Source organism: Tamandua tetradactyla, chromosome 12 (genome assembly GCF_023851605.1).
Source record: "Tamandua tetradactyla isolate mTamTet1 chromosome 12, mTamTet1.pri, whole genome shotgun sequence".
NCBI lineage: Eukaryota > Metazoa > Chordata > Mammalia > Pilosa > Myrmecophagidae > Tamandua > Tamandua tetradactyla.
Window position 1 is genome coordinate 76,276,324 of NC_135338.1, and position 14,732 is coordinate 76,291,055.

At 39.6% G+C, this 14,732-nt stretch overlaps 1 protein-coding gene across 5 annotated transcripts in view; it reads right to left on the reverse strand.

Moving 5' to 3' along the window:
- GABRG3 (gamma-aminobutyric acid type A receptor subunit gamma3) overlaps nucleotides 1-14,732 on the reverse strand; it is a 736,378-nt gene that overhangs the window by 615,036 nt on the left and 106,610 nt on the right. The window lies entirely within an intron of this gene.

Here is a 14,732-nt window from a genome sequence, read left to right on the forward strand (position 1 = left end):
TAATTAGAAAATACCAACATTGAAAGAATCACTTTATAAGCTAATCTCATTTGTTTAGGTAGCAAAGGAAGCAGCTCTTTGGCGAGGGTGCCATCTCCCTGGAGATGAAAAGGCTTCATGATTTTACAATCGATGGATTTCATGGCTGTTTGTTGGCTCCAGTTCTCAGTCTCTGCTCCTTGTAATTGAAGATATCTTCTCCTATGTTGAACTCAAATTTGTTAACTAATCCTTTGGTTGCCATGATTCAAAACAGACATAATTAATTGATGAATTGATGAGTAATTATCGGGAGTATACAAAACTTCTGGGAAGCCTTTGCATCTCTTTCACTATCTAGCCCAGGATGACCTAATATGCCTTTAGTTCAACCTCCCTATTATTCCACTGATGGCTGTTTTTCCTAAGTGTTTGCTTAAAAAGTTCCTGGGGTAAAGACGGAGGTGATTTCTCTTATATCTCAGTGTCCTAGCCCGGAGCAGAACAGGAACTGAAAAAAGATGGGGACAAAGATAAGCAAGACAGATTCCTTCCCTCAATTGTGTCTAATCCAGGGAATGAGAAATGTATGCCTCAGTATGATATATGCCTCAGTATGATGAAAACAGTTGCACCAAAAAGGTCTAAAAATGACAACAGGATGGCAGGAATTCAGACATCTAGGGTAATTCAGAAAAGCTTGAAAGATGAGTTAGCATTGTAATTTGGACTAAAAGAAAGAGAATTTTGAGATTTTGAGGGGGATTAGTGTACTTTGACAGGAATCGTGAGTAAAGTGGTTGAGACAATATAAGATTAGATAACTTTTTTAAATGATGGGATAGAGGGTTCTCAGGGTAGGCGAGGACAGAAGCTGAGAGGAAGGTGGGCTTTTGAGAGGGTAGATCTAGCATTCCAGAAACCACATCAGTTCCCCTGCCCCACATGCCCTTTGCTTGTGGACAGTGTAATGTGCAAATTATTAATAGATGTTATGTTAATTGGGAAGCTGCCAGAATACAATATATCTGAAATGGAACAGCATTTAAAAAGAGGAATTTATTAGGTTGCAAGTTTACAATTCTGAGACTGTGAAAGTGTCCAAATTAAGGCAAGGCTATGAAAATGTCCAAATTAAGGCATATAGGGAAAGAACCTTCTACCTTGGTTCAAGAAGGCCGATGATGTTCAGGGTTTCTCTCTTTTCCGGAAAGGCACATAGTGACATCTGCTAGCTTTTTCCCCAGGAATCTTCAGTGGCTTCCCCAGGGCTCTGTCCATTCTCTTGGTTCTGTCTGGTCTGGTGGCTTTAAAGCCATTTTCCAAAATGGACCCCTCTTAAAGGGCTCCAGTATGCAACTCCACCTTGAATGAGTGGAGACATATCTCCATGGAAACCATCTACTCAAAAGTTACCATCCACAATCGGGTGGGCCATATCTCTGTGGAAACAATCAGAAAGATTCCACCCAGCAATATTGAATAAGGATTACATGGCTTTTCTGGGGTACATAATAGCTTCAAACCAGCACAGATATGATTATGTAGACAGAGAAAGTTTAAAGAGAGGCTTGTTCAAAATGCCGTGCTGGAGGCATTGAGTTTTCCTTTGCACTATGCTCAGGCAGCATCTATCTCCCAATTTGCATGGGAGATGCGCGTTGCCTGATAAAGGTTTGCATTTCCATGTAACACCTAGTGAGGGTCAGCACATCACATAGTCTAACCTGACTGATGTGGCAGGTAGAATAAAGTCCCCTTAAAGATGTCCAAGTCCCAATTCCTGAAACCTGTGAATAGACTAACTTATATGGCAAAGGGGTTTTGCAGATATGATTAAAGTTAAGTTGCCTCAAAATGGGGAGGTTATCCTAGGTTATCCAGGTGGGATATCTAACCCAAGTGGAAACCCTTTGCCTGCTGTGGTCAGAGAAAGATAGAGCAATGTGGCAATAGAAGAAAGGTCAGAGAAATGGCAGCATGAGAAGGGCTGTGTTGCTGGCTCTGAGATGCAAGGGTCTGTGTCGCAGGCTCTGAGAGAGGTTTCTAGATGAGAGAGCAGTGTCCAGTGGACAACCAGCACTGAAACAGAGACCTTAGCCCTACAACTTCATGGAACAGAATTCTGCTTCAAATAAAATGGATCATCCTTTAGAGTGTCCAGAGAAGAACTTAGCCCTGACAACATTGTGCGACCTATGCTGACTTCTAACCTACAGAACTGTAGCGCCGTCTGGAAATAATCCACGTCTAAATTTAGAAAGGTTTGGGGAGATAGAGACTAACACTAATAAAGCCACCTTTCTTTGACCACTGCATCTAACTGTATTCACTCAAAAGGGATGAAACTTTCTTTAAAAATATTCAGTAGCTCTTGTTTTCCAGTGACTACAATCTCTATTTCCATCAGTTCAGCTGATTAAAATTTTTTGTAGTTATATAACTTCCTTTTTGAACAGAGAAAAATGGGTATTAAACTTTGCTAATGGAGGTTAGCTTACTTGTCTGCACATGTTACAAAAAGAAAAAAGAAAAACTTTTTTGTAGTCTCCTCCATTTATTTTATGCTAAAAAGCTCACCTTGTAAATTATCATTAAAAACATGAAAAATGTTTTATATTGTTTAAACTGGTTTGATTTATCCTTATGTTATAAATTATAATGATAGAACTTAAATTATACTATAAACACAAAAAGACTTTTTCAAGCATAAAAATTGGTTAATGTAAAACACCTGTAGCCCTGAGACCCTCTGTAAGAGAAGAGACCCCAGGAACTCAGGGGAGTCAGAAGTCAGTTCCCACAGCAGAGGAGGTATAAATCACACATTTGTGGAAGTAGAGATGTAAGGGAATAGAGCTCCAGTAAACTCATCACATTACTTACTTCTACCTTATCTGATTTTTATTCACCAAGCCAAAAGTCTGCTGTGACTTTCACTGCAAGGGTTTTGAAAGGCATCTCCTGACTTCTGAAGTTATTTCTCATTCCTCTGATGCAAAATTAAGTAAGACCTCCTTCTTTATCCTTTATACATAAATCACATTTTCTACCAACCAATTAATGATTTTGTGGTTTTCTCTTTATGGAGTACTGAATCACGTCCTCCACAAAGACATGTCAAGCCTTATTCCACACTCCTGCGTGTGTGAAACCATCTGTAAATGTGAAATATCATGTTGTTATTCGTTAAGGCATTGACTAATATTGAATAATTTCTCTGAAGATCCTAATTAGATGAAGCCAAATAGAATCAGCATGGGCCTTATGCCATATTAAGTACTTATAAGCAAAGGAAATTTGGATACAGTCAGTTGAAACAAGAAGAGCAGACACAAGGAGAGAGAGGTTTGCCTTCCTTTCTGGAAGCAGAGGATTGCTGAGATGCTGCATATTCCAGGAGAAAGCACGGTCTGTTAAGATTTTGATTTTGCACTATTAGCTTCTAAAAGCATGTGACAATAAATTCCCACTGTTCAGGCTAACCAGAGTGTGTTATTTGTCATGGCAACCCCAGGAAACTAAGACAGCCTTTATCTTAAATTCTCTACAACATCCTTCTTAAGTTGTGAGACAGAAGCTGCCACACCCCTTGCCTTAGTTACTTCGAACCAGGTTCCATTTACTGTCATGCACCCATCTATCATGATTCCTTTTAAAACACTTCTGAGCTAAAAGCTTCCCTCTAGAAATGTTTTGTTATATTATTTTTAAAATTCAGTTAAGAATCCTGATGAATTTTAAACAAATTTGTGTTCCTCTGATAAATTAAAGTTTATGCATCTAAGGTCTGTGGCCTCTTTCTTCTCTGGCTATAATTTTATCTGCAATTTCAGTTCCATCAACTAACAGAAGTATAGCTACTTCAACCTCACTTGAGAATTGTGCAGATTTTTTATTTGAGATGAACTGCCCTATTGACTTATTGACTTATTCTTCATAAATATTTTAGTTCACTAAAAGAAATTCTACCTCAGGTATACATCACCATTCTGAGGCAGCTATTAAGGCTGTTTCTGTCATTCCAGGGGGAAAGAGATTTCAGGATCCTGTTTCTGGTTTTCCTCAGCCAGAACTGCACACAGGACATCTTCACAAGCAGAAACAACGATGGAGTTTCTCCAAAGCACAACTGGATATCTTACTTAAAATATGTTGTGACTGTTTGCCTTCCCTCACAGAAATTCTCCAATAGTTCTTCCCATAAAGGCTATAACTTAAAATTCCGTCTGGGCTCCCAAGGGAACTATCTCTGATGATTAAAAATCAATTCAATGTGCCCAATAAATGGCTACTTGGAGGTATCCATCACAGCAACAAAAGATAGCCCTAAAGGTCTTCTTTAAAACTGAAAGCCTATTTAAATACCCAAATGGTAAAGGAAGAACAGGTGGAATAGGTGTCCCACAGTGATCAGAGTCACCATTAGCAGGTGAGTTCAGTTGCTGGCTGAAGAATACCAGCTCAAAGAAGCATATGTTATTGTTACTATAAAAGGATAGCAGGGATTTCACTCCGGGTTGGTTGGTCAGTTTTTAATACCCTTTCTTTCTCCTTGGCCCACAGAGCCAGGGAGCCGTTCAGATTATATGTTCCTGCATCCACTGGGAAACCCGGTTTCCTTTGGTTGTGTGTGCTATGGGGTCAGGAAAAAGCACAGTGTTGGAAAAAAATAATGCTAATCAATGTGTTTCTTGATTGATAGGAATAATCTAATTTTTATTTTTGAATCAATAAAAGAATGAATAAAGAAATGAAAGAAAAAGTGCAATGTTAAGGAAACCACCCACTCTACTAGAATACAGTTATAATTCATTAGATTCCTGACTCAAATCACTCTGATCAAGTAGGAAAAGCACTCAAATGAATATTAGCATAAGGAGAGCTTGGCTCTATTACTATATATCTAAAGTCATTTTAGAATTCTGGGCCTTAATTTTATGGCAGATCGAGTTATGCATCCCGGAGGGGGGGAACATATTCTTAATTTTAAACAGATTCTTGTGGAAATGAACCCATTACAAATAGGACCTTCTGAAGATACTGTATTTAATTAAGGTGTGGCCAACTGAATAAGGATGGGTATTAATCACTAGAGATCTTATGAAGAGAAAGCAGTGGGGCGGAGCCAAAAAGCTGGAAGTCACAGAACCCAGAAGCAAAAGGAGACATCACCATGCGACATAAAAGTTAAAGAACCCAAGGACTGCCAGCCAGCCACAATGATACAACCTCAGAAGGAAGCAAACCTTCAGCCTCTGAAACCATGAGCCAATAAATTCCTATTACTAAGTCAATCCATTGTGTGGTGCTTGTCATAGCCAGCAGGAAACTAAGAAAGTCTCCTATTTACCAACTAGGTATTGTCCTGAAGTAACCAACACCTAGTAGCTTAAAATAACCACGATTCATTATTGTTCATGATTCTATAGGTCAGTTGGGTGTTTCTGCTAATGTGGACCAGGCTTAGCTGATCTGGTCTGAGCTCACTCGTGTGTGTGTGTATGAGTGTGTGTTTTTGGCTTTCCGCTAGTGGCTGTCTCACCTAAGATGGCCTTGGCAGGGACAGTGCCTCTCTGCTCCATGTAGTCTCTCATCCTCCAGCAGTGGTCATTGCTTATAAATAATCATTGGGAGCGTCTTTTGAGTGTTAGAATGCTATCATTTATCACTGGCTCTCCAGTGGGCTTGCCTGGATTGTTTCTGTAGCAAAAGGGTTTCTTCAGGTTCTGGGTACCTTAGAAAAACTCCAAACAGGATGCAACTATTCTAGAGAGATTACTTACTACCAAATGGGCATAAGTCCCTTTGAAATATTGACATATCACAGGAGGGTGCCTTTCAGCCAGGGATATCATAAAGAGAAAAGTAAACTTGAGAATGTGAGCAACATTTTATTTAATTCTCCACCAGCTCCTCCTTCACCATTAGAGGTCTTTAAGATGCTGTATCTGAGACAGGCATGAAACAGTCCTCGGAGTCTGTTTTGGAACAGTGTTGGAGGCTGTACGTCTAATTTGCCTTGTTTCAAGTGAGGTAATGACAGAGTTAGATCTTTTTTCACAATGGCTCTTAATAGCAAGCTGTGGACCCGTGTCCCACTGGCTAAGAAAGCTGAGTTCCCTCCAGACATCTTCACGAAGTCACTGCACTACCATTTTGCCCCCCTTTGATCCCTTCTGATCCCTTCCTCTTGGTCAATATGTCACCTATATCTGACCTTTCCCTCAAGATGTCAACCAATCTGCCAGCTATATCTCTCCCACTCCCAAGCACACGCAGCAGGCAGTGTCTTCTGACTTCATTTGCAACTCTTGTCCTAAAATCATAATACAACCTATTTATCCAAACACCTGTGCTTTCCTGCCCCCATTTTATTTTAAATTCCAATCACTTTTTAAAAGTATTGTTCTGACTCCCAAAAGTCCTTCAATTTAGTAAAATATCATTTTTTTCTTTGCCTTCCCTTGGTCAAATTCTCATTGATTCTGTATTATTCAGCTATTTGTTTGGCAATGTTTAATAAATTTCTTCACCATTTATTATACACACCTCACTTATCTTACATCTGGCCTTGCCTACAGGCTAAAACTTAATCAGGATTTGCACCAATTGGACCCCTTTATTTCACCAGCTAATGTTTATAGAGCTCATAATGTTGTCCTCATGCAAAAGATATTTCAAGCATGGCCTCCTTTCATCTTGACAATGATGGTTTCAGGCAGACGGTTGTTATCCCAAATTTCACAGATGAAAAGAAAATGGGTGGTGACCCAATGATGTCTGTTGTTAATCTTCCAGAAGAGGTGTTTTTCCACCAGTAGCAACTATTCTATGCACGTCATGTTTTCTAGTTTCTTTTTATTTTTAGAGATTTCTTAATGCACTCTAGTTAAAGTAAATTTTCCCTTTCTAAAAAAATATGTTTTTCCACAGTGCAGGGAAGAGAGAAGAACTTGGTTTTCAAAAGTTAGAAATACCAATGAGAAGAACTGAGTAAATGATCAAAACTCAAAATGATAAGATAAAACAAGGAGAAAACAAAATCTGTGTTCAGCATCACTAAAAAAACCAAGAGAAATATAAAAGCAGAATTTTTTACACATCTGATAGGAACTGACTTGAACCATCAGATGAGGAAGGTCCCTGCGAAACTGTGAGGGTCGAGGCTCAGGCACTGTGGCTGGGATCATCACACGATGGTTCCTGGACTGTGTTGTGATGTTCATCATTGCATTTCAGAAAGGTTGACTCTTACCTTTCTTCTTTCCTCTGGAACTCACAGAACTTGGCCTTAAATATCATTCAGGACCAGCGAGAAAAATCCTTCCCTTTGATTTCCAAAGGGTAGCTGATTAAACGGACTGATCTGTTAATCATTACAAAGCCCAGCGGATTACCTAACATCTCAGGAAATGGTGTGTTTTATCTTCATCCCATTTTTTCAAAGTGTTCTGGAAGCTGACAAGGCATGGGTGAAGGAGACTGTGGTACACATGGTAAGGATGTTCATTGTTCTGTTGCTTGTTTGTTTCCCTTAAAGGTCAAGCATGAAGCAACCAATTAAGCCATAAGGAGCATTTGCAATTTAGTCTCTATTTGTCTTGGCAGTTCCAAAAATAATGTGTCCCAGAATAGAACAGAATAGAAAAATATTATGAGAGATTAAGAGTCTAGCTGCTCTGGAAAATTCAGAAAGGTGAGAACAGACCTAACCAGTGTCTGTGTGTGTCTGCATGAGTGCACTTTGGTACTTTAGTCCTAATTCTTATTAAAAGAAGCTCTTATAAGATAGGTGGTTGGCTAGCACTGTGGGAACTGCACTAGCTTGTGAAGTGTGTACCACAATCACTGCCACAGCAGTCACTGACTGAGGTAGCTAGATTCAGTTGTCAACTTGGCCGGGTGAAGGTACTTAGTTCTGTTGCTGTGGACATGAGCCAATGATACGTGAATCTCATCTGTTGCTGATTACATCTGCAGTCGGCTAAGCAGTGTGCCTGCTGCAATGAATGACGTTTGAGTTAACTGGCTGGTGCTTAAATGAGAGAGCTCAACGTAGCACAGCCCAAGCGGCTTGGCATACCTCATCTCAGCACTCACAGCTCAGTCCAGGCCTTTGGAGATGCAGAAAGGAATCACCCCAGGGAAAGTTGTTGGAACCCAGAGGCCTGGAGAGAAGGCCAGCGAGATTACCCTGAGCCTTCAAACGTAAGAAAGAACCTCAGATGAAAGTTAGCTGCCTTTCCTCTGAAGAACTAATGAAATAAATCCCCTTTTATTAAAAACCAATCCATCTCTGGTGTGTTGCATTTTGGCAGCTAGCAAACTAGAACACTGACAGATTGAAAATACGAGGTGCTTGCAAGAAACTACCTCTGTTGGCGTTGTGCAGCAAATACTAACATCCCATACAGTCACTTTCTTGATAAGACTCGATGCTTAGCTCCACTGGATGGTGTGTGATGGAAAGGAGCAGAGGAAACCAATTATAAGAGGGTAAATCCCTGGCAGGATTACAGAATCCAATATCAGAGGGCTATGGAGGAACTATCAGGAGTGAATCCTTGGCCAGATGCTGGCCCTGCCCTTTTCAGGCAGCTGCTGAGTTCTCCAAAACTCAATTTCTTTATCTGCCAATAAGGAATGTGTATTAACTAATACACAGGAATGTGTATTTCCTGTGGCTGCCATAACAAATTGCCACAAACTTAGTGATTGAAACAACAAAAGATGTACGCTTATCACAGTTGTGGAGCCCAGAAGTCCAAAATCAAGGTGCCAGAAGGGCTGTGCTTCTTCAAAAGCTCTAAGAGAGAGTCCTTCCTTCCCTCTTGTAGATTCTGGTGCATCTAAGCATTCCTTGACTTGCGGCTGCATCATTCCAATCTCTGCTTCCATCTTCACATCATCTCCTACTCTTGTGCCCTCTCCTCTTCCATCTGTCTCTAACATCCTCTGTCTCTCTTAGGTTATGGCAAACCAGGGGTTGGGATCCCCTTCTTTAGGAAAAAAATGAAGTCTTAAGTACATAGCAGCCTGTGTGACCAGAGCACAGGCCAGAAGAAAAACAACCTCACTGGCAGAGGAAAGCAGGCCACTAATCTTAGTTATACATTAAACAAACTTTCTGAAACTTCTTTGGTGATTATCTACCCTGTTTTCCTATGATATATCGATGCTGTCATAAACAACATTACTAATGTTGATACTAATCTCAAAACACTGAATCATGAGACCCCACTGTATGCATATTCTTTGTCTCAGGACCCTGTAATGGGTTCTGTTGATTCCCACTTGATGGCAGGGTGCTGTTTGTGTTTCTTCAGACTGCCACCACCAGAGACTCTTTCCTGTTCATAAGTCCTAATAAACTCATCTCTAACTCCACACCTGAGGTATTCTTTAGCCTCTGAGCTGCTTAGTCCCACACCCTGAAAAAGCTGGGTCTAAACCATGACACGTGGGCACTTGTTATTAGATTCAGGGTCTACCCTGATAATCCAGGATGATTGCCTTATCTCAAAATCTTTAACTTAATCACATATGCAAAGACCCTTTCTACAAATAAGGTAACATTCACAGACATTTCCCAATCTCTACAGAAGGGCTGGGTGAGATGGGCATAATCTTAGAAACAAAGTGGTGTGGTACAGCATTTCTGCATGAGCCAGCAACCAGTGGAAAAATGTGGCAGCCATCTTCAAGAAGTTGATTTAGGAGGTTAAATACTCAAGCAAGCTCAAGACTATGAAAAAGCCACAAAAAAACATAAAGAACTATGGAATATTCCATGCAGTAATATACCTAAGGTCTACATGGCAAGAAAACACTAAGGACATTCTAATTCTGAGTTTCTTTTCATTCTCGGAAGGGCTAGAAGATGGCATCAGATCATGCTTCATGACCTTCTCACTAGTTTCCTTCCCAAAGAATGTCCTCATCACGCTCTCTGACAGGGGCCTTTATTTGGAATAATCTTTTCTACCAAGAAGCCAACATGGCTCTGCCATGGTCTGTCAATCTCTCCCCCACCAAGGATTTGTAGATCCTTCTAAATCACACATATCACATTCCATTATCATGTGACTTCAAAGAAGGCATTGTGATATGACATTGGACATATCTTTCTGAATTTGAATTGATTAACTCCTTCAGGTTCAACAAATTTCAGAAGGGAAAAATGGGTTTCTTACACAAACTACACAGAAAGAATTCTCTGCCTGCTGCCTCAAGCTGTCAGCCACTGAGGGCTACCTTCATTTTTTCCTAGAATTGAGGATGAATTGCATTAGTGCATTCATTTCACAAACTAGCATTGAAAAATTACTCTGTATGGGCATTTTCCTTGGGACTGAGTGGCTAAAATAAATAAGACTTACTTTTTGTCCTCAATCATTTCAAAGTGTAACTCAATCAAAGTAGAGGCAGCACACTTGGCCATTTGCAGTTGTCAATTTCTTTCAAGAGTTTGAATATATCTTACACACAGTATAAGTCTATCCAACTTAAGATGTTTTGCTCAATAAAAGAGGGAAATCTTTTGGTTAAATAATCTTCCATACAACCTCAAGTACTATAAATTGCCAGTGATTTTACTCTGAAGTAAAAAAATAACTAACCAAAATTTAGAGAATTTGTTTAAAAAATTATGCTCAGATTTAACTTGAAGTTGATAGTTACAGATTCATACACTGGTATTAGTAAAAATGATCTGGCTCTATGATCAGCCTCAGAAATTTAAAATTAAGTCACTTAACTCTAATCTAGGGGTGTAAATGTCCTCAGTCCTTTCAACTATAACAACTCTCACAGCAACTTCAGAATAAGTCCTCAGTATCACATCCGATCTCTTTTCAAACCAATTCCATCTGATCTCTTCAGCTTCACTTTCTTCAAATCACTTTCACTTTGTTCATTGTACATATTCCCTACATACATGCATACACACATATAACTCCTAAGTGTGTTAAACTATGTACTAAATTGGACAATAGCGTATTGGAACCCTTGCTACACCACTTACTATCAGGTTACTGATAGATCTGAACTGCAATTTCCTTACGTGAGAATTAAGGTTAATAATAGTTGTCTCAAATTTTGTTGTAAATGTAAAAATATGAGTATATATTCACACATACTAGTTTTTCAATAAAGGGTGATCTGCAACTATACCCACCTCCTGGTACACAAGCTGTCGTATAATCCCTTCCCATTGAATGTGGATGGGATGTGTGACTTGTGGATGGGACTTGTGACTCATAGAACACAGCAAAACAACAGGGTATTACTTCCAGGATTATATTACATTAGGTTGTAATATTTGTCTTGCTAGGACACTCTCTCCCTTACTGGGTTTGATGAAGTGAGTAGCCATGTGGGAAAGTCCCCATATGGTAAGTAACTGTGAGAAGCCTCTGACCAATAGTCAGTAAAATACTGAGGCTTTATTGAAATGGCCCATGAAGAACTTAAGGCAAGAAATAACCACAACTGGAAATGGATCCTTCCTCAGTTGAACTTGCTGATGAGAACACAGCCTTGCCTGCCACCTTGATAGCAGCCTTACAGTGGGCCTATCTAAGCCATGCTATCCTGGCTCATAGACTACATGAAATGATAAATGTGTGTCATTTGAAACCATTGATTTTATGGTAATGTTCCTTGTGCTGGCTTGAAAGGATGTATGGACCCTAGAAAAAGCCATGTTTTAATCAAAATCCCATTTCATAAGGCAGAATAATCCCTATTCAATACTGTATGTTTGAAACTGTAATCAGAATCATCTCCCTGGAGATGCGATTTAATCAAGAGTGGTTGTTAAACTGGATTAGGTTATGTCTGAACCCATTTGGGTTGGTCTTGATAAGTTTCTGGAGTCATATAAAAGAGGAAACATTTTGGAGAATGAAACAGATTCAGAGAGAGCCAGTGAAGAATGACATAACCACGAGAAGCAGAGATCCCACTAGCCAGCAACCTTTGGAGATGAAGGAGGAAAATGTCTCCCAGGGAAGCCAGGAGAATAAGCTAGCAGATGACACCATGTTCACCATGTGCCTTTCCAGAAGAGAGAGAAATTCTGACTGTGTTTGCCATGTGCCCTTCCACTTGAGAGAGAAACCCTGAACTTCATCGGCCTTCTTGAACCAAGGTATCTTTCCCTGGATACCTTTGATCAGACATTTCTACAGACTTGTTTTAATTGGACATTTTTTTGGCCTTAGAACTTTAAACTAGCAACTTATTAAATTCCCCTTTTAAAAAGCCATTCTGATTCTGGTATATTGCATTCCGGCAGCTAGCAAACTAGAACATTCCTAAACAGCAATAGCAAACTAATTCAGTTATCACAAGAAAGAGGTGAGCTCATCAAATATTGCCTAGTTCAAAAGCAGAAATAGATGTGAGAAAGCAAGAGAATCCAGAAATTTGGTAAAAAATTGTTCCAAGATCCCATATAATATGAAAAGACTGTAGAAAACATTGAGCAATAAAAGCACATTAAGATTTCTCAAACAGAGTGACCAGCACTTCATAAATGATCAGTTGAAGATATAAATATACTTTGGAGTTCTTATAAATTCATCTTCAGATCATCGCAATAAAGTGAGTCAAATGACTATTTTTTATTTCTTAGTGCGTTTGAGATTGTGTTTATACTGTTCTGTAGCCTATTAAATGTGCAATATTATGTCTAAAAAAATAACGTTCATACCTTAACTAAAGTGTGACATAAAGATACAAAGTGAGCACATGCTGTTGGAAAAATGGCACTGATGGATTTGCTCAGTGTAGGGTTGCCACAAACTCAATTTTTAAACAATGGAATATTTGCAAAGTACAATAAGATGAGGTATGCCTGCATTGTCTTTATACCAACCTTTCTGTTTCACATAATTTCAATGTAGACACCACTAAGTGGGAGCAAACTGCACAGTGTGTAGCACTCCTATCTGGATTCCTTCGCATGCCAGTTACATTTGAGGTTATGGAGGATCATGGGCCAGAAAGAACCTTCAGAAGGCACCCTCAGTGCAAGGGGCTTCTTCCTGCACCAGGGCAGAGGTGCCACACAGTGTCTGCCAGGTGGGATATTATGAATACTGGTTTCATGAATTATTAGAGCCACTCCATTCTTCTCTTTTCCAGAAATGGTTTTTAATGAAACCTTTCTGTACTTGCTTATCAGATATTGGATGAGTGTGCAGGGAAGAAGTCCTCTTGTGGTTCATAAATTCCTGGATACAATGAGCCATACCGGACTGGAAAGATAGGCTTATGCATCCCCAAGTATCCTGGACATCGAGCTGGATGCAGTTCCTGAATAGGCACGTAGGCTGTCTGCCTAGAGCAGCGGTGAGTATGTTTATTCTACATTTGGAAAACAAGGTGAACCTGAATAATCTGTTGGCCAAAGGAGAATACTGTAGCAGAGCTTGCTAACCTTGCACCAAAAATTCTGGTTCCCACTCCACATGGTAATACCATCTCTGGAAACTGGCTTTCTGACCTGCCTTGCTGTTGGGTGAGTCCCTTGGGTATGTTGTAGATGATGAAATGTGAGTGGGAGAGAATTGTGCCCCTTCTAAAATGCCTGATCCCTCCTCTTTGTGGTGATCTAAAGGAAAGCCCTGCTAGATGACCTTGAAGGCTCATAGGGAAGAAGGCAGGTCACCGTCAGCCTCCTCCTGAATGTCTACTTGGGGAAATATTGCATAGCCAATCCATTCCTTCACCCAGCATGACAAACAAGCAAAAAACAGATTTCCATTGTTTGATTCCTTGTGTATTCTGGGGTCTATTTGTTATTGCAATTAGCATACACTAATTAAAACAGATCTTGACAGACAAACTGTATCTATTTCAGAATATTATGAAATGGATTTGGTCCACAGAGAGAAATTCCACTTATAAAATGAAGAGCAATTAATATATTTTCTTGCTGGAAAGAGTTTTCATATCATAAGAAGACTTAAAAAGAGAGGAACTAGTCTTCAGAGACCCAGAAAAATGACATTACAAGCAGCATGATTGGATTTGGTTGTTGCAATAGGTTATTATTTCTAAGAGTGGCAAGAGACAAGCAATGATGTATAACTGAGGTCCAGCTTTGCTTATGGCTTAAATACTGTTCTGATTTAGTAGGAGGCGATGCTGGCCAATGGGCAGAGAAGACTCTGCGGTTTTATTCATATACATCTCTACAGTCTGAGAGGAAATGTCAAGGCAATTTTTTCCTTATTGCCAACGTAAAAGAAGAAAGTAATTGTTATTCACCAGAAAATTTATCTTACAACTTCTGAATAAAATGCTCTAAGACACACTTTAAGAAGGTAACATGTTAGCAGCCCAAATTCAAAGTAGCTATCAATATCTGAGTGCAGACATGAAAGTTTCAGCATCTCTAGAAATGAGGATTTCAGCATATGCAGGATAGATATCTTTCTAGTATATTTCTTTATTACCGAATGAGAAAAATCCACTCTAGCCATAGTAAACCAAGAAGAGAGAGATGCTAGCAATGTTTTAATGTTTGTCCTGGAATTCCCATAGTTTGCAGACTTTGCAAGTTAAGGAAGAGCAATTGCATTTTGGGGCACGGTACTGAAAATCAGATTTGTCAAGCTACAGCACACATCAGGACTGGTAAACTGGCTTACCTAAATAGAAGCCCACAATTGTGTTGCATCACTGATACATTCACCACACAGACAATAAATCAGATAGTTGGGGTAGTGGGTAGCACAGTA